Consider the following 21,072-nt stretch of genomic DNA (forward strand, 5'->3'; position numbering starts at 1 on the left):
CACGCACATTAAATGAATACATTAAAGGACCAGAGAGAGAGAGAGAGAGAGAGAGAGAAAGAGAGAGAGAGAGAGAGAGAGAGAGAGAGATTTATGAAGAAACAGCGAGTGCGAAAGAGTAGGATCCGAGTTTGGCCAAAGTCGCCAAAAAAAAAAAAAAAAAACAAACATAAAAATCCCAACGAACTCACCAAAATCAATTATAAGCAATGCCAACTGCAACTGCAGCTGAAATGGCTTTCCTTACTGCAACTGCAACTGCAACTGCAGTTGGCCATGCAATTGACATTCATAGCTGGCACTTGTCATTTCGAATATTTTTCTTAAGCAACTTGTATCCTTAGGCCAAGAGTCACATGCCCGCAAAAGGTCAGCAAGAAATTTAAATTCAGTTGAAAGTAGATTTTAAGTAACAAGTAAGAGGTTCTAGGCTCCCGACTAGGGGATACCCTGAGCCCTCTTCTTCCAACATCAAATGCATATGTATATTATATTTTAGAAGCTATATGTCAAGTTTGGTGACTAGCTCTTATTATTTACCAAAATTGTCCAAAAAACAGGATATCGATATGGATTTTTATCGATTGCTTGGAAACGGAGTAAGTTATCGATTATCGGAAACAAACTCGATCTGCGCGGGAACTGGGAGCATCTACATCTAAAATTTCTCTAGCACTTATGAGTTCTGAGATCCTTGCGTTCATACATACGGACGGACGGACGGACAGACAGACGGACATGGCTAGATCGACTCAGCTTTTTATGCGGATCAAGAATATATATACATTATGGGGTCGGAGTTGCTTCCTTCTGCCTGTTACATATATTTGGCTTTCGCACAAATACAATATACCCTCATACCCATTTTTAATGGGTTCAGGGTATAAAAAGCCAAACTGAAAATCGGATGAGATTTGGCCGAGATATGGGGGCGGTAAATTTTGACCCATATCTATATACGAATCTTGGGGTAAGATTTGGACATGAATTTCGACTAAAAAATCGGTGTTTAGATTTGAATGCCAGATTAATCTAGAGGGAAAACCATGAAGAAAAAGCCAAACTTCGTGAAAATCGGATGAGATTTGACCGAGTTATGGGGGTGGTAAATTTTGACCCAAGTCTATATACGAATCTTGGGGTAAGATTTGGACATGAATTTCGACTAAAAAATCGGTGTCGAGATTTGAATGCCAGATTAATCTAGAGGGAAAACCATGAAGAAAAAGCCAAACTTCGTGGAAATCGGATGAGATTTGACCGAGTTATGGGGGTGGTAATTTTGACCCATGTCTATATACGAATCTTGGGGTAAGATTTGGACATGAATTTCGACTAAAAAATCGGTGTCGAGATTTGCATGCCAGATTAATCTAGAGGGAAAACCATGAAGAAAAAGCCAAACTTCGTGGAAATCGGATGAGATTTGACCGAGTTATGGGGGTGGTAAATTATGACCCATGTCTATATACGAATCTTGGGGTAAGATTTGGACATGAATTTCGACTAAAAAATCGGTGTTTAGATTTGAATGCCAGATTAATCTAGAGGGAAAACCATGAAGAAAAAGCCAAACTTCGTGAAAATCGGATGAGATTTGACCGAGTTATGGGGGTGGTAAATTTTGACCCAAGTCTATATACGAATCTTGGGGTAAGATTTGGACATGAATTTCGACTAAAAAATCGGTGTCGAGATTTGAATGCCAGATTAATCTAGAGGGAAAACCATGAAGAAAAAGCCAAACTTCGTGGAAATCGGATGAGATTTGACCGAGTTATGGGGGTGGTAATTTTGACCCATGTCTATATACGAATCTTGGGGTAAGATTTGGACATGAATTTCGACTAAAAAATCGGTGTCGAGATTTGCATGCCAGATTAATCTAGAGGGAAAACCATGAAGAAAAAGCCAAACTTCGTGGAAATCTGATGAGATTTGACCGAGTTATGGGGGTGGTAAATTTTGACCCATGTCTATATACGAATCTTGGGGTAAGATTTGGACATGAATTTCGACTAAAAAATCGGTGTCGAGATTTGAATGCCAGATTAATCTAGAGGGAAAACCATGAAGAAAATGCCAAACTTCGTGAAAATCGGATGAGATTTGACCGAGTTATGGGGGTGGTAATTTTTGACCCATGTCTATATACGAATCTTGGGGTAAGATTTGGACATGAATTTCGACTAAAAAATCGGTGTCGACATTTGCATGCCAGATTAATCTAGAGGGAAAACCATGAAGAAAAAGCCAAACTTTGTGGAAATCGGATGAAATTTGACCGAGTTATGGGGGTGGTAATTTTTGACCCATGTCTATATACGAATCTGGGGGTAAGATTTGGACATGAATTTCGACTAAAAAATCGGTGTTCAGATTTGAATGCCAGATTAATCTAGAGAGAAAACCATGAAGAAAAAGCCAAACTTCGTGGAAATCGGATGAAATTTGACCGAGTTATGGGGGTGGTAAGTTTTGACCCATGTCTATATACGAATCTTGGGGTAAGATTTGGACATGAATTTCGACTAAAAAATCGGTGTCGAGATTTGAATGCCAGATTAATCTAGAGGGAAAACCATGAAGAAAAATCCAAACTTCGTGGAAATCGGATGAGATTTGACCGCGTTATGGGGGCGGTAATTTTTGAACCATGTCTATATACGAATCTGGGGGCAAGATTTGGACATGAATTTCGACTAAAAAATCGGTGTTCAGATTTGAATGCCAGATTAATCTAGAGGGAAAACCATGAAGAAAAAGCCAAACTTCGTGGAAATCGGATGAAATTTGACCGAGTTATGGGGGTGGTAATTTTTGACCCATGTCTATATACGAATCTTGGGGTAAGATTTGGAAATGAATTTCGACTAAAAATCGGTGTTCAGATTTGAATGCCAGATTAATCTAGAGGGAAAACCATGAAGAAAAATCCAAACTTCGTGGAAATCGGATGAGATTTGACCGCGTTATGGGGGCGGTAATTTTTGACCCATGTCTATATACGAATCTTGGGGTAAGATTTGGACATGAATCTCGACTAAAAAATCGGTGTTCAGATTTGAATGCCAGATTAATCTAGAGGGAAAACCATGAAGTAAAATCCAAACTTCGTGGAAATCGGATGAGATTTGACCGCGTTATGGGGGCGGTAATTTTTGACCCATGTCTATATACGAATAATAAAAATAAGATTTGGACATGAATTTTGACTAAAAAATCGGTGTTCAGATTTGAATGCCAGATTAATCTAGAGGGAAAACCATGAAGAAAAAGCCAAACTTCGTGGAAATCGGATGAAATATGACCGAGTTATGGGGGTGGTAATTTTTGACCCATGTCTATATACGAATCTTGGGGTAAGATTTGGACATGAATTTCGACTAAAAAATCGGTGTCCAGATTTGAATGCCAGATTAATCTAGAGGGAAAACCATGAAGAAAAAGCCAAACTTCGTGGAAATCGGATGAGATTTGACCGAGTTATGGGGGTGGTAAATTTTGACCCATGTCTATATACGATTCTTGGGGTAAGATTTGGACATGAATTTCGACTAAAAAATCGGTGTCGAGATTTGAATGCCAGATTAATCTAGAGAGAAAACCATGAAGAAAAAGCCAAACTTCGTGAAAATCGGATGAGATTTGACCGAGTTATGAGGGTGGTAAATTTTGACCCATGTCTATATACCAATCTTGGGGTAAGATTTGGACATGAATTTCGACTAAAAAATCGGTGTTCAGATTTGAATGCCTGATTAATCTAGAGGGAAAACCATGAAGAAAAAGCCGAACGTCGTGGAAATCGGATGAGATTTGACCGAGTTATGGGGGTGGTAATTTCTGACCCATGTCTATATACGAATCTTGGGGTAAGATTTGGACATAAATTTCGACTTAAAAATCGGTGTTCAGATTTGAATGCCAGATTAATCTAGAGGGAAAACCATGAAGAAAAAGCCAAACTCCGTGGAGATCGGATGAAATTTGACCGAGTTATGGGGGTGGTAATTTTTGACCCATGTCTATATACGAATCTTGGGGTAAGATTTGGACATGAATTTCGACTAAAAAATCGGTGTCGAGATTTGCATGCCAGATTAATCTAGGGGGAAAACCATGAAGAAAAATCCAAACTTCGTGGAAATCGGATGAGATTTGACCGAGTTATGGGGGCGGTAATTTTTGACCCATGTCTATATACGAATCTTGGGGTAAGATTTGGACATGAATTTCGACTAAAAAATCGGTGTCGAGATTTGAATGCCAGATTAATCTAGAGAGAAAACCATGAAGAAAAAGCCAAACTTCGTGAAAATCGGATGAGATTTGACCGAGTTATGAGGGTGGTAAATTTTGACCCATGTCTATATACCAATCTTGGGGTAAGATTTGGACATGAATTTCGACTAAAAAATCGGTGTTCAGATTTGAATGCCTGATTAATCTAGAGGGAAAACCATGAAGAAAAAGCCAAACTTCGTGGAAATCGCATGAGATTTCACCGAGTTATGGGGGTGGTAATTTCTGACCCATGTCTATATACGAATCTTGGGGTAAGATTTGGACATAAATTTCGACTTAAAAATCGGTGTTCAGATTTGAATGCCAGATTAATCTAGAGGGAAAACCATGAAGAAAAAGCCAAACTTCGTGGAGATCGGATGAAATTTGACCGAGTCATGGGGGTGGTAATTTTTGACCCATGTCTATATACGAATCTTGGGGTAAGATTTGGACATGAATTTCGACTAAAAAATCGGTGTCGAGATTTGCATGCCAGATTAATCTAGGGGGAAAACCATGAAGAAAAATCCAAACTTCGTGGAAATCGGATGAGATTTGACCGAGTTATGGGGGCGGTAATTTTTGACCCATGTCTATATACGAATCTTGGGGTAAGATTTGGACATGAATTTCGACTAAAAAATCGGTGTCGAGATTTGAATGCCAGATTAATCTAGAGGGAATACCATGAAGAAAAAGCCAAACTTCGTGAAAATCGGATGAGTAATTTTTGACCCATGTCTATATACTAATCTTGGGGTAAGATTTGGACATGAATTTCGACTTAAAAATCGGTGTTCAGATTTGAATGCCAGATTAATCTAGAGGGAAAACCATGAAGAAAAATCCAAACTTCGTGGAAATCGCATGAGATTTGACCGAGTTACGGGGGTGGTAATTTTTGACCCATGTCTATATACGAATCTTGGGGTAAGATTTGGACATGAATTTCGACTAAAAAATCGGTGTTCAGATTTGAATGCCAGATTAATCTAGAGGGAAAACCATGAAGAAAAAGCCAAACTTCGTGAAAATCGGATGAGATTTGACCGAGTTATGAAGGTGGTAAATTTTGACCCATGTCTATATACGAATCTTGGGGTAAGATTTGGACATGAATTTCGACTAAAAAATCGGTGTTCAGATTTGAATGCCAGATTAATCAAGAGGGAAGCCCATGAAGAAAAATCCAAACTTCGTGAAAATCAGATGAGATTTGACCGAGTTACGGGGGTGGTAATTTTTGACCCATGCCTATATACGAATCTTGGGGTAAGATTTAGACATGAATTTCGACTAAAAAATCGGTGTTCAGATTTGAATGCCAGATTAATCAAGAGGGAAAACCATGAAGAAAAAGCCAAACTTCGTGGAAATCGGATGAGATTTGACCGAGTTATGGGGGTGGTAATTTTTGACCCATGTCTATATCCGAATCTTGGGGTAAGATTTGGACATGAATTTCGACTAAAAAATCGGTGTTCAGATTTGAATGCCAGATTAATCGAGAGGGAAAACCATGAAGAAAAAGCCAAACTTCGTGGAAATCGGATGAGATTTGACCGAGTTATGGGGGTGGTAATTTTTGACCCATGTCTATATACGAATCTTGGGGTAAGATTTGGACATGAATTTCGACTAAAAAATCGGTGTTCAGATTTGAATGCCAGATTAATCTAGAGGGAAAACCATGAAGTAAAAGCAAAACTTTGTGGAAATCGGATGAGATTTGACCGAGTTATGGGGGTGGTAATTTTTGACCCATGTCTATATACGAATCTTGGGGTAAGATTTGGACATGAATTTCGACTAAAAAATCAGTGTTCAGATTTGAATGCCAGATTAATCTAGAGGGAAAACCATGAAGAAAAAGCCAAACTTCGTGAAAATCGGATGAGATTTGACCGAGTTATGAAGGTGGTAAATTTTGACCCATGTCTATATACGAATCTTGGGGAAAGATTTGGACATGAATTTCGACTAAAAATTCGGTGTTCAGATTTGAATGCCAGATTAATCTAGAGGGAAAACCATGAAGAAAAAGCCAAACTTCGTGGAAATCGGATGAGATTTGACCGAGTTATGGGGGTGGTAATTTTTGACCCATGTCTACATACGAATCTTGGGGTAAGATTTGGACATGAATTTCGACTAAAAAATCGGTGTTCAGATTTGAATGCCAGATTAATCTAGAGGGAAACCCATGAAGAAAAATCCAAACTTCGTGGAAATCGGATGAGATTTGACCGAGTTATGGGGGTGGTAATTTTTGACTCATGTCTATATCCGAATCTTGGGGTAAGATTTGGACATGAATTTCGACTAAAAAATCGGTGTTCAGATTTGAATGCCAGATTAATCGAGAGGGAAAACCACGAAGAAAAAGCCAAACTTCGTGGAAATCGGATGAGATTTGACCGAGTTATGGGGGTGGTAATTTTTGACCCATGTCTATATACGAATCTTGGGGTAAGATTTGGACATGAATTTCGACTAAAAAATCGGTGTTCAGATTTGAATGCCAGATTAATCTAGAGGGAAAACCATGAAGTAAAAGCCAAACTTTGTGGAAATCGGATGAGATTTGACCGAGTTATGGGGGTGGTAATTTTTGACCCATGTCTACATACGAATCTTGGGGTAAGATTTGGACATGAATTTTGACTAAAAAATCGGTGTTCAGATTTGAATGCCAGATTAATCTAGAGGGAAAACCATGAAGAAACAGCCAAACTTTGTGGAAATCGGATGAGATTTGACCGAGTTATGGGGGTGGTAATTTTTGACCCATGTCTATATACGAATCTTGGGGTAAGATTTGGACATGAATTTTGACTAAAAAATCGGTGTTCAGATTTGAATGCCAGATTAATCTAGAGGGAAAACCATGAAGAAAAAGCCAAACTTCGTGAAAATCGGATGAGATTTGACCGAGTTATGAAGGTGGTAAATTTTGACCCATGTCTATATACGAATCTTGGGGAAAGATTTGGACATGAATTTCGACTAAAAATTCGGTGTTCAGATTTGAATGCCAGATTAATCTAGAGGGAAAACCATGAAGAAAAAGCCAAACTTCGTGGAAATCGGATGAGATTTGACCGAGTTATGGGGGTGGTAATTTTTGACCCATGTCTATATACGAATCTTGGGGTAAGATTTGGACATGAATTTCGACTAAAAAATCGGTGTTCAGATTTGAATGCCAGATTAATCTAGAGGGAAAACCATGAAGAAAAAGCCAAACTTTGTGGAAATCGGATGAGATTTGACCGAGTTATGGGGGTGGTAATTTTTGACCCATGTCTATATACGAATCTTGGGGTAAGATTTGGACATGAATTTCGACTAAAAAATCAGTGTTCAGATTTGAATGCCAGATTAATCTAGAGGGAAAACCATGAAGAAAAAGCCAAACTTCGTGAAAATCGGATGAGATTTGACCGAGTTATGAAGGTGGTAAATTTTGACCCATGTCTATATACGAATCTTGGGGAAAGATTTGGACATGAATTTCGACTAAAAATTCGGTGTTCAGATTTGAATGCCAGATTAATCTAGAGGGAAAACCATGAAGAAAAAGCCAAACTTCGTGAAAATCGGATGAGATTTGACCGAGTTATGAAGGTGGTAAGTTTTGACCCATGTCTATATACGAATCTTGGGGTAAGATTTGGACATGAATTTTGACTAAAAAATCGGTGTTCAGATTTGAATGCCAGATTAATCTAGAGGGAAAACCATGAAGAAAAAGCCAAACTTTGTGGAAATCGGATGAGATTTGACCGAGTTATGGGGGTGGTAATTTTTGACCCATGTCTATATACGAATCTTGGGGTAAGATTTGGACATGAATTTTGACTAAAAAATCGGTGTTCAGATTTGAATGCCAGATTAATCTAGAGGGAAAACCATGAAGAAAAATCCAAACTTCGTGAAAATCGGATGAGATTTGACCGAGTTATGAAGGTGGTAAGTTTTGACCCATGTCTGTATACGAATCTTGGGGAAAGATTTGGACATGAATTTCGACTAAAAATTCGGTGTTCAGATTTGAATGCCAGATTAATCTAGAGGGAAAACCATGAAGAAAAAGCCAAACTTTGTGGAAATCGGATGAGATTTGACCGAGTTATGGGGGTGGTAATTTTTGACCCATGTCTATATACGAATCTTGGGGTAAGATTTGGACATGAATTTCGACTAAAAAATCAGTGTTCAGATTTGAATGCCAGATTAATCTAGAGGGAAAACCATGAAGAAAAAGCCAAACTTCGTGAAAATCGGATGAGATTTCACCGAGTTATGGGGGTGGTAATTTCTGACCCATGTCTATATACGAATCTTGGGGTAAGATTTGGACATAAATTTCGACTTAAAAATCGGTGTTCAGATTTGAATGCCAGATTAATCAAGAGGGAAAACCATGAAGAAAAAGCCAAACTTCGTGGAAATCGGATGAGATTTGACCGAGTTATGGGGGTGGTAATTTTTGACTCATGTCTATATCCGAATCTTGGGGTAAGATTTGGACATGAATTTCGACTAAAAAATCGGTGTTCAGATTTGAATGCCAGATTAATCGAGAGGGAAAACCACGAAGAAAAAGCCAAACTTCGTGGAAATCGGATGAGATTTGACCGAGTTATGGGGGTGGTAATTTTTGACCCATGTCTATATACGAATCTTGGGGTAAGATTTGGACATGAATTTCGACTAAAAAATCGGTGTTCAGATTTGAATGCCAGATTAATCTAGAGGGAAAACCATGAAGTAAAAGCCAAACTTTGTGGAAATCGGATGAGATTTGACCGAGTTATGGGGGTGGTAATTTTTGACCCATGTCTACATACGAATCTTGGGGTAAGATTTGGACATGAATTTTGACTAAAAAATCGGTGTTCAGATTTGAATGCCAGATTAATCTAGAGGGAAAACCATGAAGAAACAGCCAAACTTTGTGGAAATCGGATGAGATTTGACCGAGTTATGGGGGTGGTAATTTTTGACCCATGTCTATATACGAATCTTGGGGTAAGATTTGGACATGAATTTTGACTAAAAAATCGGTGTTCAGATTTGAATGCCAGATTAATCTAGAGGGAAAACCATGAAGAAAAAGCCAAACTTCGTGAAAATCGGATGAGATTTGACCGAGTTATGAAGGTGGTAAATTTTGACCCATGTCTATATACGAATCTTGGGGAAAGATTTGGACATGAATTTCGACTAAAAATTCGGTGTTCAGATTTGAATGCCAGATTAATCTAGAGGGAAAACCATGAAGAAAAAGCCAAACTTCGTGGAAATCGGATGAGATTTGACCGAGTTATGGGGGTGGTAATTTTTGACCCATGTCTATATACGAATCTTGGGGTAAGATTTGGACATGAATTTCGACTAAAAAATCGGTGTTCAGATTTGAATGCCAGATTAATCTAGAGGGAAAACCATGAAGAAAAAGCCAAACTTTGTGGAAATCGGATGAGATTTGACCGAGTTATGGGGGTGGTAATTTTTGACCCATGTCTATATACGAATCTTGGGGTAAGATTTGGACATGAATTTCGACTAAAAAATCAGTGTTCAGATTTGAATGCCAGATTAATCTAGAGGGAAAACCATGAAGAAAAAGCCAAACTTCGTGAAAATCGGATGAGATTTGACCGAGTTATGAAGGTGGTAAATTTTGACCCATGTCTATATACGAATCTTGGGGAAAGATTTGGACATGAATTTCGACTAAAAATTCGGTGTTCAGATTTGAATGCCAGATTAATCTAGAGGGAAAACCATGAAGAAAAAGCCAAACTTCGTGAAAATCGGATGAGATTTGACCGAGTTATGAAGGTGGTAAGTTTTGACCCATGTCTATATACGAATCTTGGGGTAAGATTTGGACATGAATTTTGACTAAAAAATCGGTGTTCAGATTTGAATGCCAGATTAATCTAGAGGGAAAACCATGAAGAAAAAGCCAAACTTTGTGGAAATCGGATGAGATTTGACCGAGTTATGGGGGTGGTAATTTTTGACCCATGTCTATATACGAATCTTGGGGTAAGATTTGGACATGAATTTTGACTAAAAAATCGGTGTTCAGATTTGAATGCCAGATTAATCTAGAGGGAAAACCATGAAGAAAAATCCAAACTTCGTGAAAATCGGATGAGATTTGACCGAGTTATGAAGGTGGTAAGTTTTGACCCATGTCTGTATACGAATCTTGGGGAAAGATTTGGACATGAATTTCGACTAAAAATTCGGTGTTCAGATTTGAATGCCAGATTAATCTAGAGGGAAAACCATGAAGAAAAAGCCAAACTTTGTGGAAATCGGATGAGATTTGACCGAGTTATGGGGGTGGTAATTTTTGACCCATGTCTATATACGAATCTTGGGGTAAGATTTGGACATGAATTTCGACTAAAAAATCAGTGTTCAGATTTGAATGCCAGATTAATCTAGAGGGAAAACCATGAAGAAAAAGCCAAACTTCGTGAAAATCGGATGAGATTTCACCGAGTTATGGGGGTGGTAATTTCTGACCCATGTCTATATACGAATCTTGGGGTAAGATTTGGACATAAATTTCGACTTAAAAATCGGTGTTCAGATTTGAATGCCAGATTAATCTAGAGGGAAAACCATGAAGAAAAAGCCAAACTTCGTGGAGATCGGATGAAATTTGACCGAGTCATGGGGGTGGTAATTTTTGACCCATGTCTATATACGAATCTTGGGGTAAGATTTGGACATGAATTTCGACTAAAAAATCGGTGTCGAGATTTGCATGCCAGATTAATCTAGGGGGAAAACCATGAAGAAAAATCCAAACTTCGTGGAAATCGGATGAGATTTGACCGAGTTATGGGGGCGGTAATTTTTGACCCATGTCTATATACGAATCTTGGGGTAAGATTTGGACATGAATTTCGACTAAAAAATCGGTGTCGAGATTTGAATGCCAGATTAATCTAGAGGGAATACCATGAAGAAAAAGCCAAACTTCGTGAAAATCGGATGAGTAATTTTTGACCCATGTCTATATACTAATCTTGGGGTAAGATTTGGACATGAATTTCGACTTAAAAATCGGTGTTCAGATTTGAATGCCAGATTAATCTAGAGGGAAAACCATGAAGAAAAATCCAAACTTCGTGGAAATCGCATGAGATTTGACCGAGTTACGGGGGTGGTAATTTTTGACCCATGTCTATATACGAATCTTGGGGTAAGATTTGGACATGAATTTCGACTAAAAAATCGGTGTTCAGATTTGAATGCCAGATTAATCTAGAGGGAAAACCATGAAGAAAAAGCCAAACTTCGTGAAAATCGGATGAGATTTGACCGAGTTATGAAGGTGGTAAATTTTGACCCATGTCTATATACGAATCTTGGGGTAAGATTTGGACATGAATTTCGACTAAAAAATCGGTGTTCAGATTTGAATGCCAGATTAATCAAGAGGGAAGCCCATGAAGAAAAATCCAAACTTCGTGAAAATCAGATGAGATTTGACCGAGTTACGGGGGTGGTAATTTTTGACCCATGCCTATATACGAATCTTGGGGTAAGATTTAGACATGAATTTCGACTAAAAAATCGGTGTTCAGATTTGAATGCCAGATTAATCAAGAGGGAAAACCATGAAGAAAAAGCCAAACTTCGTGGAAATCGGATGAGATTTGACCGAGTTATGGGGGTGGTAATTTTTGACCCATGTCTATATCCGAATCTTGGGGTAAGATTTGGACATGAATTTCGACTAAAAAATCGGTGTTCAGATTTGAATGCCAGATTAATCGAGAGGGAAAACCATGAAGAAAAAGCCAAACTTCGTGGAAATCGGATGAGATTTGACCGAGTTATGGGGGTGGTAATTTTTGACCCATGTCTATATACGAATCTTGGGGTAAGATTTGGACATGAATTTCGACTAAAAAATCGGTGTTCAGATTTGAATGCCAGATTAATCTAGAGGGAAAACCATGAAGTAAAAGCAAAACTTTGTGGAAATCGGATGAGATTTGACCGAGTTATGGGGGTGGTAATTTTTGACCCATGTCTATATACGAATCTTGGGGTAAGATTTGGACATGAATTTCGACTAAAAAATCAGTGTTCAGATTTGAATGCCAGATTAATCTAGAGGGAAAACCATGAAGAAAAAGCCAAACTTCGTGAAAATCGGATGAGATTTGACCGAGTTATGAAGGTGGTAAATTTTGACCCATGTCTATATACGAATCTTGGGGAAAGATTTGGACATGAATTTCGACTAAAAATTCGGTGTTCAGATTTGAATGCCAGATTAATCTAGAGGGAAAACCATGAAGAAAAAGCCAAACTTCGTGGAAATCGGATGAGATTTGACCGAGTTATGGGGGTGGTAATTTTTGACCCATGTCTACATACGAATCTTGGGGTAAGATTTGGACATGAATTTCGACTAAAAAATCGGTGTTCAGATTTGAATGCCAGATTAATCTAGAGGGAAACCCATGAAGAAAAATCCAAACTTCGTGAAAATCAGATGAGATTTGACCGAGTTACGGGGGTGGTAATTTTTGACCCATGCCTATATACGAATCTTGGGGTAAGATTTAGACATGAATTTCGACTAAAAAATCGGTGTTCAGATTTGAATGCCAGATTAATCAAGAGGGAAAACCATGAAGAAAAAGCCAAACTTCGTGGAAATCGGATGAGATTTGACCGAGTTATGGGGGTGGTAATTTTTGACTCATGTCTATATCCGAATCTTGGGGTAAGATTTGGACATGAATTTCGACTAAAAAATCGGTGTTCAGATTTGAATGCCAGATTAATCGAGAGGGAAAACCACGAAGAAAAAGCCAAACTTCGTGGAAATCGGATGAGATTTGACCGAGTTATGGGGGTGGTAATTTTTGACCCATGTCTATATACGAATCTTGGGGTAAGATTTGGACATGAATTTCGACTAAAAAATCGGTGTTCAGATTTGAATGCCAGATTAATCTAGAGGGAAAACCATGAAGTAAAAGCCAAACTTTGTGGAAATCGGATGAGATTTGACCGAGTTATGGGGGTGGTAATTTTTGACCCATGTCTACATACGAATCTTGGGGTAAGATTTGGACATGAATTTTGACTAAAAAATCGGTGTTCAGATTTGAATGCCAGATTAATCTAGAGGGAAAACCATGAAGAAACAGCCAAACTTTGTGGAAATCGGATGAGATTTGACCGAGTTATGGGGGTGGTAATTTTTGACCCATGTCTATATACGAATCTTGGGGTAAGATTTGGACATGAATTTTGACTAAAAAATCGGTGTTCAGATTTGAATGCCAGATTAATCTAGAGGGAAAACCATGAAGAAAAAGCCAAACTTCGTGAAAATCGGATGAGATTTGACCGAGTTATGAAGGTGGTAAATTTTGACCCATGTCTATATACGAATCTTGGGGAAAGATTTGGACATGAATTTCGACTAAAAATTCGGTGTTCAGATTTGAATGCCAGATTAATCTAGAGGGAAAACCATGAAGAAAAAGCCAAACTTCGTGGAAATCGGATGAGATTTGACCGAGTTATGGGGGTGGTAATTTTTGACCCATGTCTATATACGAATCTTGGGGTAAGATTTGGACATGAATTTCGACTAAAAAATCGGTGTTCAGATTTGAATGCCAGATTAATCTAGAGGGAAAACCATGAAGAAAAAGCCAAACTTTGTGGAAATCGGATGAGATTTGACCGAGTTATGGGGGTGGTAATTTTTGACCCATGTCTATATACGAATCTTGGGGTAAGATTTGGACATGAATTTCGACTAAAAAATCAGTGTTCAGATTTGAATGCCAGATTAATCTAGAGGGAAAACCATGAAGAAAAAGCCAAACTTCGTGAAAATCGGATGAGATTTGACCGAGTTATGAAGGTGGTAAATTTTGACCCATGTCTATATACGAATCTTGGGGAAAGATTTGGACATGAATTTCGACTAAAAATTCGGTGTTCAGATTTGAATGCCAGATTAATCTAGAGGGAAAACCATGAAGAAAAAGCCAAACTTCGTGAAAATCGGATGAGATTTGACCGAGTTATGAAGGTGGTAAGTTTTGACCCATGTCTATATACGAATCTTGGGGTAAGATTTGGACATGAATTTTGACTAAAAAATCGGTGTTCAGATTTGAATGCCAGATTAATCTAGAGGGAAAACCATGAAGAAAAAGCCAAACTTTGTGGAAATCGGATGAGATTTGACCGAGTTATGGGGGTGGTAATTTTTGACCCATGTCTATATACGAATCTTGGGGTAAGATTTGGACATGAATTTTGACTAAAAAATCGGTGTTCAGATTTGAATGCCAGATTAATCTAGAGGGAAAACCATGAAGAAAAATCCAAACTTCGTGAAAATCGGATGAGATTTGACCGAGTTATGAAGGTGGTAAGTTTTGACCCATGTCTGTATACGAATCTTGGGGAAAGATTTGGACATGAATTTCGACTAAAAATTCGGTGTTCAGATTTGAATGCCAGATTAATCTAGAGGGAAAACCATGAAGAAAAAGCCAAACTTTGTGGAAATCGGATGAGATTTGACCGAGTTATGGGGGTGGTAATTTTTGACCCATGTCTATATACGAATCTTGGGGTAAGATTTGGACATGAATTTCGACTAAAAAATCAGTGTTCAGATTTGAATGCCAGATTAATCTAGAGGGAAAACCATGAAGAAAAAGCCAAACTTCGTGAAAATCGGATGAGATTTGACCGAGTTATGAAGGTGGTAAATTTTGACCCATGTCTATATACGAATCTTGGGGAAAGATTTGGACATGAATTTCGACTAAAAATTCGGTGTTCAGATTTGAATGCCAGATTAATCTAGAGGGAAAACCATGAAGAAAAAGCCAAACTTCGTGGAAATCGGATGAGATTTGACCGAGTTATGGGGGTGGTAATTTTTGACCCATGTCTATATACGAATCTTGGGGTAAGATTTGGACATGAATTTCGACTAAAAAATCGGTGTTCAGATTTGAATGCTATATACGAATCTTGGGGTAAGATTTGGACATGAATTTCGACTAAAAAATCAGTGTTCAGATTTGAATGCCAGATTAATCTAGAGGGAAAACCATGAAGAAAAAGCCAAACTTCGTGAAAATCGGATGAGATTTGACCGAGTTATGAAGGTGGTAAATTTTGACCCATGTCTATATACGAATCTTGGGGAAAGATTTGGACATGAATTTCGACTAAAAATTCGGTGTTCAGATTTGAATGCCAGATTAATCTAGAGGGAAAACCATGAAGAAAAAGCCAAACTTCGTGGAAATCGGATGAGATTTGACCGAGTTATGGGGGTGGTAATTTTTGACCCATGTCTATATACGAATCTTGGGGTAAGATTTGGACATGAATTTCGACTAAAAAATCGGTGTTCAGATTTGAATGCCAGATTAATCTAGAGGGAAAACCATGAAGTAAAAGCCAAACTTTGTGGAAATCGGATGAGATTTGACCGAGTTATGGGGGTGGTAATTTTTGACCCATGTCTACATACGAATCTTGGGGTAAGATTTGGACATGAATTTTGACTAAAAAATCGGTGTTCAGATTTGAATGCCAGATTAATCTAGAGGGAAAACCATGAAGAAAAAGCCAAACTTTGTGGAAATCGGATGAGATTTGACCGAGTTATGGGGGTGGTAATTTTTGACCCATGTCTATATACGAATCTTGGGGTAAGATTTGGACATGAATTTTGACTAAAAAATCGGTGTTCAGATTTGAATGCCAGATTAATCTAGAGGGAAAACCATGAAGAAAAAGCCAAACTTCGTGAAAATCGGATGAGATTTGACCGAGTTATGAAGGTGGTAAGTTTTGACCCATGTCTATATACGAATCTTGGGGTAAGATTTGGACATGAATTTTGACTAAAAAATCGGTGTTCAGATTTGAATGCCAGATTAATCGAGAGGGAAAACCATGAAGAAAAAGCCAAACTTCGTGGAAATCGGATGAGATTTGACCGAGTTATGGGGGTGGTAATTTTTGACCCATGTCTATATACGAATCTTGGGGTAAGATTTGGACATGAATTTCGACTAAAAAATCAGTGTTCAGATTTGAATGCCAGATTAATCTAGAGGGAAAACCATGAAGAAAAAGCCAAACTTCGTGAAAATCGGATGAGATTTGACCGAGTTATGAAGGTGGTAAATTTTGACCCATGTCTATATACGAATCTTGGGGAAAGATTTGGACATGAATTTCGACTAAAAATTCGGTGTTCAGATTTGAATGCCAGATTAATCTAGAGGGAAAACCATGAAGAAAAAGCCAAACTTCGTGGAAATCGGATGAGATTTGACCGAGTTATGGGGGTGGTAATTTTTGACCCATGTCTATATACGAATCTTGGGGTAAGATTTGGACATGAATTTCGACTAAAAAATCGGTGTTCAGATTTGAATGCCAGATTAATCTAGAGGGAAAACCATGAAGAAAAAGCCAAACTTTGTGGAAATCGGATGAGATTTGACCGAGTTATGGGGGTGGTAATTTTTGACCCATGTCTATATACGAATCTTGGGGTAAGATTTGGACATGAATTTCGACTAAAAAATCAGTGTTCAGATTTGAATGCCAGATTAATCTAGAGGGAAAACCATGAAGAAAAAGCCAAACTTTGTGGAAATCGGATGAGATTTGACCGAGTTATGGGGGTGGTAATTTTTGACCCATGTCTATATACGAATCTTGGGGTAAGATTTGGACATGAATTTTGACTAAAAAATCGGTGTTCAGATTTGAATGCCAGATTAATCTAGAGGGAAAACCATGAAGAAAAAGCCAAACTTCGTGAAAATCGGATGAGATTTGACCGAGTTATGAAGGTGGTAAGTTTTGACCCATGTCTATATACGAATCTTGGGGTAAGATTTGGACATGAATTTTGACTAAAAAATCGGTGTTCAGATTTGAATGCCAGATTAATCGAGAGGGAAAACCATGAAGAAAAAGCCAAACTTTGTGGAAATCGGATGAGATTTGACCGAGTTATGGGGGTGGTAATTTTTGACCCATGTCTATATACGAATCTTGGGGTAAGATTTGGACATGAATTTCGACTAAAAAATCAGTGTTCAGATTTGAATGCCAGATTAATCTAGAGGGAAAACCATGAAGAAAAAGCCAAACTTCGTGAAAATCGGATGAGATTTGACCGAGTTATGAAGGTGGTAAATTTTGACCCATGTCTATATACGAATCTTGGGGAAAGATTTGGACATGAATTTCGACTAAAAATTCGGTGTTCAGATTTGAATGCCAGATTAATCTAGAGGGAAAACCATGAAGAAAAAGCCAAACTTCGTGGAAATCGGATGAGATTTGACCGAGTTATGGGGGTGGTAATTTTTGACCCATGTCTATATACGAATCTTGGGGTAAGATTTGGACATGAATTTCGACTAAAAAATCGGTGTTCAGATTTGAATGCCAGATTAATCTAGAGGGAAAACCATGAAGAAAAAGCCAAACTTTGTGGAAATCGGATGAGATTTGACCGAGTTATGGGGGTGGTAATTTTTGACCCATGTCTATATACGAATCTTGGGGTAAGATTTGGACATGAATTTCGACTAAAAAATCAGTGTTCAGATTTGAATGCCAGATTAATCTAGAGGGAAAACCATGAAGAAAAAGCCAAACTTCGTGAAAATCGGATGAGATTTGACCGAGTTATGAAGGTGGTAAATTTTGACCCATGTCTATATACGAATCTTGGGGAAAGATTTGGACATGAATTTCGACTAAAAATTCGGTGTTCAGATTTGAATGCCAGATTAATCTAGAGGGAAAACCATGAAGAAAAAGCCAAACTTCGTGAAAATCGGATGAGATTTGACCGAGTTATGAAGGTGGTAAGTTTTGACCCATGTCTATATACGAATCTTGGGGTAAGATTTGGACATGAATTTTGACTAAAAAATCGGTGTTCAGATTTGAATGCCAGATTAATCTAGAGGGAAAACCATGAAGAAAAAGCCAAACTTTGTGGAAATCGGATGAGATTTGACCGAGTTATGGGGGTGGTAATTTTTGACCCATGTCTATATACGAATCTTGGGGTAAGATTTGGACATGAATTTTGACTAAAAAATCGGTGTTCAGATTTGAATGCCAGATTAATCTAGAGGGAAAACCATGAAGAAAAATCCAAACTTCGTGAAAATCGGATGAGATTTGACCGAGTTATGAAGGTGGTAAGTTTTGACCCATGTCTGTATACGAATCTTGGGGAAAGATTTGGACATGAATTTCGACTAAAAATTCGGTGTTCAGATTTGAATGCCAGATTAATCTAGAGGGAAAACCATGAAGAAAAAGCCAAACTTTGTGGAAATCGGATGAGATTTGACCGAGTTATGGGGGTGGTAATTTTTGACCCATGTCTATATACGAATCTTGGGGTAAGATTTGGACATGAATTTCGACTAAAAAATCAGTGTTCAGATTTGAATGCCAGATTAATCTAGAGGGAAAACCATGAAGAAAAAGCCAAACTTCGTGAAAATCGGATGAGATTTGACCGAGTTATGAAGGTGGTAAATTTTGACCCATGTCTATATACGAATCTTGGGGAAAGATTTGGACATGAATTTCGACTAAAAATTCGGTGTTCAGATTTGAATGCCAGATTAATCTAGAGGGAAAACCATGAAGAAAAAGCCAAACTTCGTGGAAATCGGATGAGATTTGACCGAGTTATGGGGGTGGTAATTTTTGACCCATGTCTATATACGAATCTTGGGGTAAGATTTGGACATGAATTTCGACTAAAAAATCGGTGTTCAGATTTGAATGCCAGATTAATCTAGAGGGAAAACCATGAAGAAAAAGCCAAACTTTGTGGAAATCGGATGAGATTTGACCGAGTTATGGGGGTGGTAATTTTTGACCCATGTCTATATACGAATCTTTGGGTAAGATTTGGACATGAATTTCGACTAAAAAATCAGTGTTCAGATTTAATCTAGAGGGAAAACCATGAAGAAAAAGCCAAACTTCGTGAAAATCGGATGAGATTTGACCGAGTTATGAAGGTGGTAAATTTTGACCCATGTCTATATACGAATCTTGGGGAAAGATTTGGACATGAATTTCGACTAAAAATTCGGTGTTCAGATTTGAATGCCAGATTAATCTAGAGGGAAAACCATGAAGAAAAAGCCAAACTTCGTGGAAATCGGATGAGATTTGACCGAGTTATGGGGGTGGTAATTTTTGACCCATGTCTACATACGAATCTTGGGGTAAGATTTGGACATGAATTTTGACTAAAAAATCGGTGTTCAGATTTGAATGCCAGATTAATCTAGAGGGAAAACCATGAAGAAAAAGCCAAACTTTGTAGAAATCGGATGAGATTTGACCGAGTTATGGGGGTGGTAATTTTTGACCCATGTCTATATACGAATCTTGGGGTAAGATTTGGACATGAATTTTGACTAAAAAATCGGTGTTCAGATTTGAATGCCAGATTAATCTAGAGGGAAAACCATGAAGAAAAAGCCAAACTTCGTGAAAATCGGATGAGATTTGACCGAGTTATGAAGGTGGTAAGTTTTGACCCATGTCTATATACGAATCTTGGGGTAAGATTTGGACATGAATTTTGACTAAAAAATCGGTGTTCAGATTTGAATGCCAGATTAATCTAGAGGGAAAACCATGAAGAAAAAGCCAAACTTTGTGGAAATCGGATGAGATTTGACCGAGTTATGGGGGTGGTAATTTTTGACCCATGTCTATATACGAATCTTGGGGTAAGATTTGGACATGAATTTTGACTAAAAAATCGGTGTTCAGATTTGAATGCCAGATTAATCTAGAGGGAAAACCATGAAGAAAAATCCAAACTTCGTGAAAATCGGATGAGATTTGACCGAGTTATGAAGGTGGTAAGTTTTGACCCATGTCTGTATACGAATCTTGGGGAAAGATTTGGACATGAATTTCGACTAAAAATTCGGTGTTCAGATTTGAATGCCAGATTAATCTAGAGGGAAAACCATGAAGAAAAAGCCAAACTTCGTGAAAATCGGATGAGATTTGACCGAGTTATGAAGGTGGTAAGTTTTGACCCATGTCTATATACGAATCTTGGGGTAAGATTTGGACATGAATTTCGACTAAAAAATCGGTGTTCAGATTTGAATGCCAGATTAATCTAGAGGGAAAACCATGAAGAAAAAGCCAAACTTCGTGAAAATCGGATGAGATTTGACCGAGTTATGGGGGTGGTAATTTTTGACCCATGTCTATATACGAATCTTGGGGTAAGATTTGGACATGAATTTCGACTAAAAAATCGGTGTTCAGATTTGAATGCCAGATTAATCTAGAGGGAAAACCATGAAGAAAAAGCCAAACTTCGTGGAAATCGGATGAGATTTAACCGAGTTATGGGGGTGGTAATTTTTGACCCATGTCTATATACGAATCTTGGGGTACGATTTGGACATGAATTTCGACTAAAAAATCGGTGTTCAGATTTGAATGCCAGATTAATCTAGAGGGAAAACCATGAAGAAAAATCGAAACTTCGTGGAAATCGGATGAGATTTGACCGAGTTATGGGGGCGGTATTTTTTGACCCATGTCTATATACGAATCTTGGGGAGAGATTTGGACATGAATTTCGACTAAAAAATCGGTGTTCAGATTTGAATGCCAGATTAATCTAGAGGGAAAACCATGAAGAAA

The 21,072-nt window shown here is 38.0% G+C and overlaps 1 protein-coding gene across 1 annotated transcript in view; it reads right to left on the reverse strand.

The window, feature by feature from the left end:
• LOC115762175 (nuclear pore membrane glycoprotein 210) overlaps positions 1–21,072 on the reverse strand; it is a 49,944-nt gene that overhangs the window by 3,817 nt on the left and 25,055 nt on the right. The gene's annotated exons all lie outside the window — the stretch shown is intronic.

The sequence above is a fragment of the Drosophila novamexicana genome, unplaced genomic scaffold (assembly GCF_003285875.2).
Source record: "Drosophila novamexicana strain 15010-1031.04,08,12 unplaced genomic scaffold, DnovRS2.1 tig00000564-arrow-pilon, whole genome shotgun sequence".
In the NCBI taxonomy this organism is placed as follows: Eukaryota; Metazoa; Arthropoda; class Insecta; order Diptera; family Drosophilidae; genus Drosophila; species Drosophila novamexicana.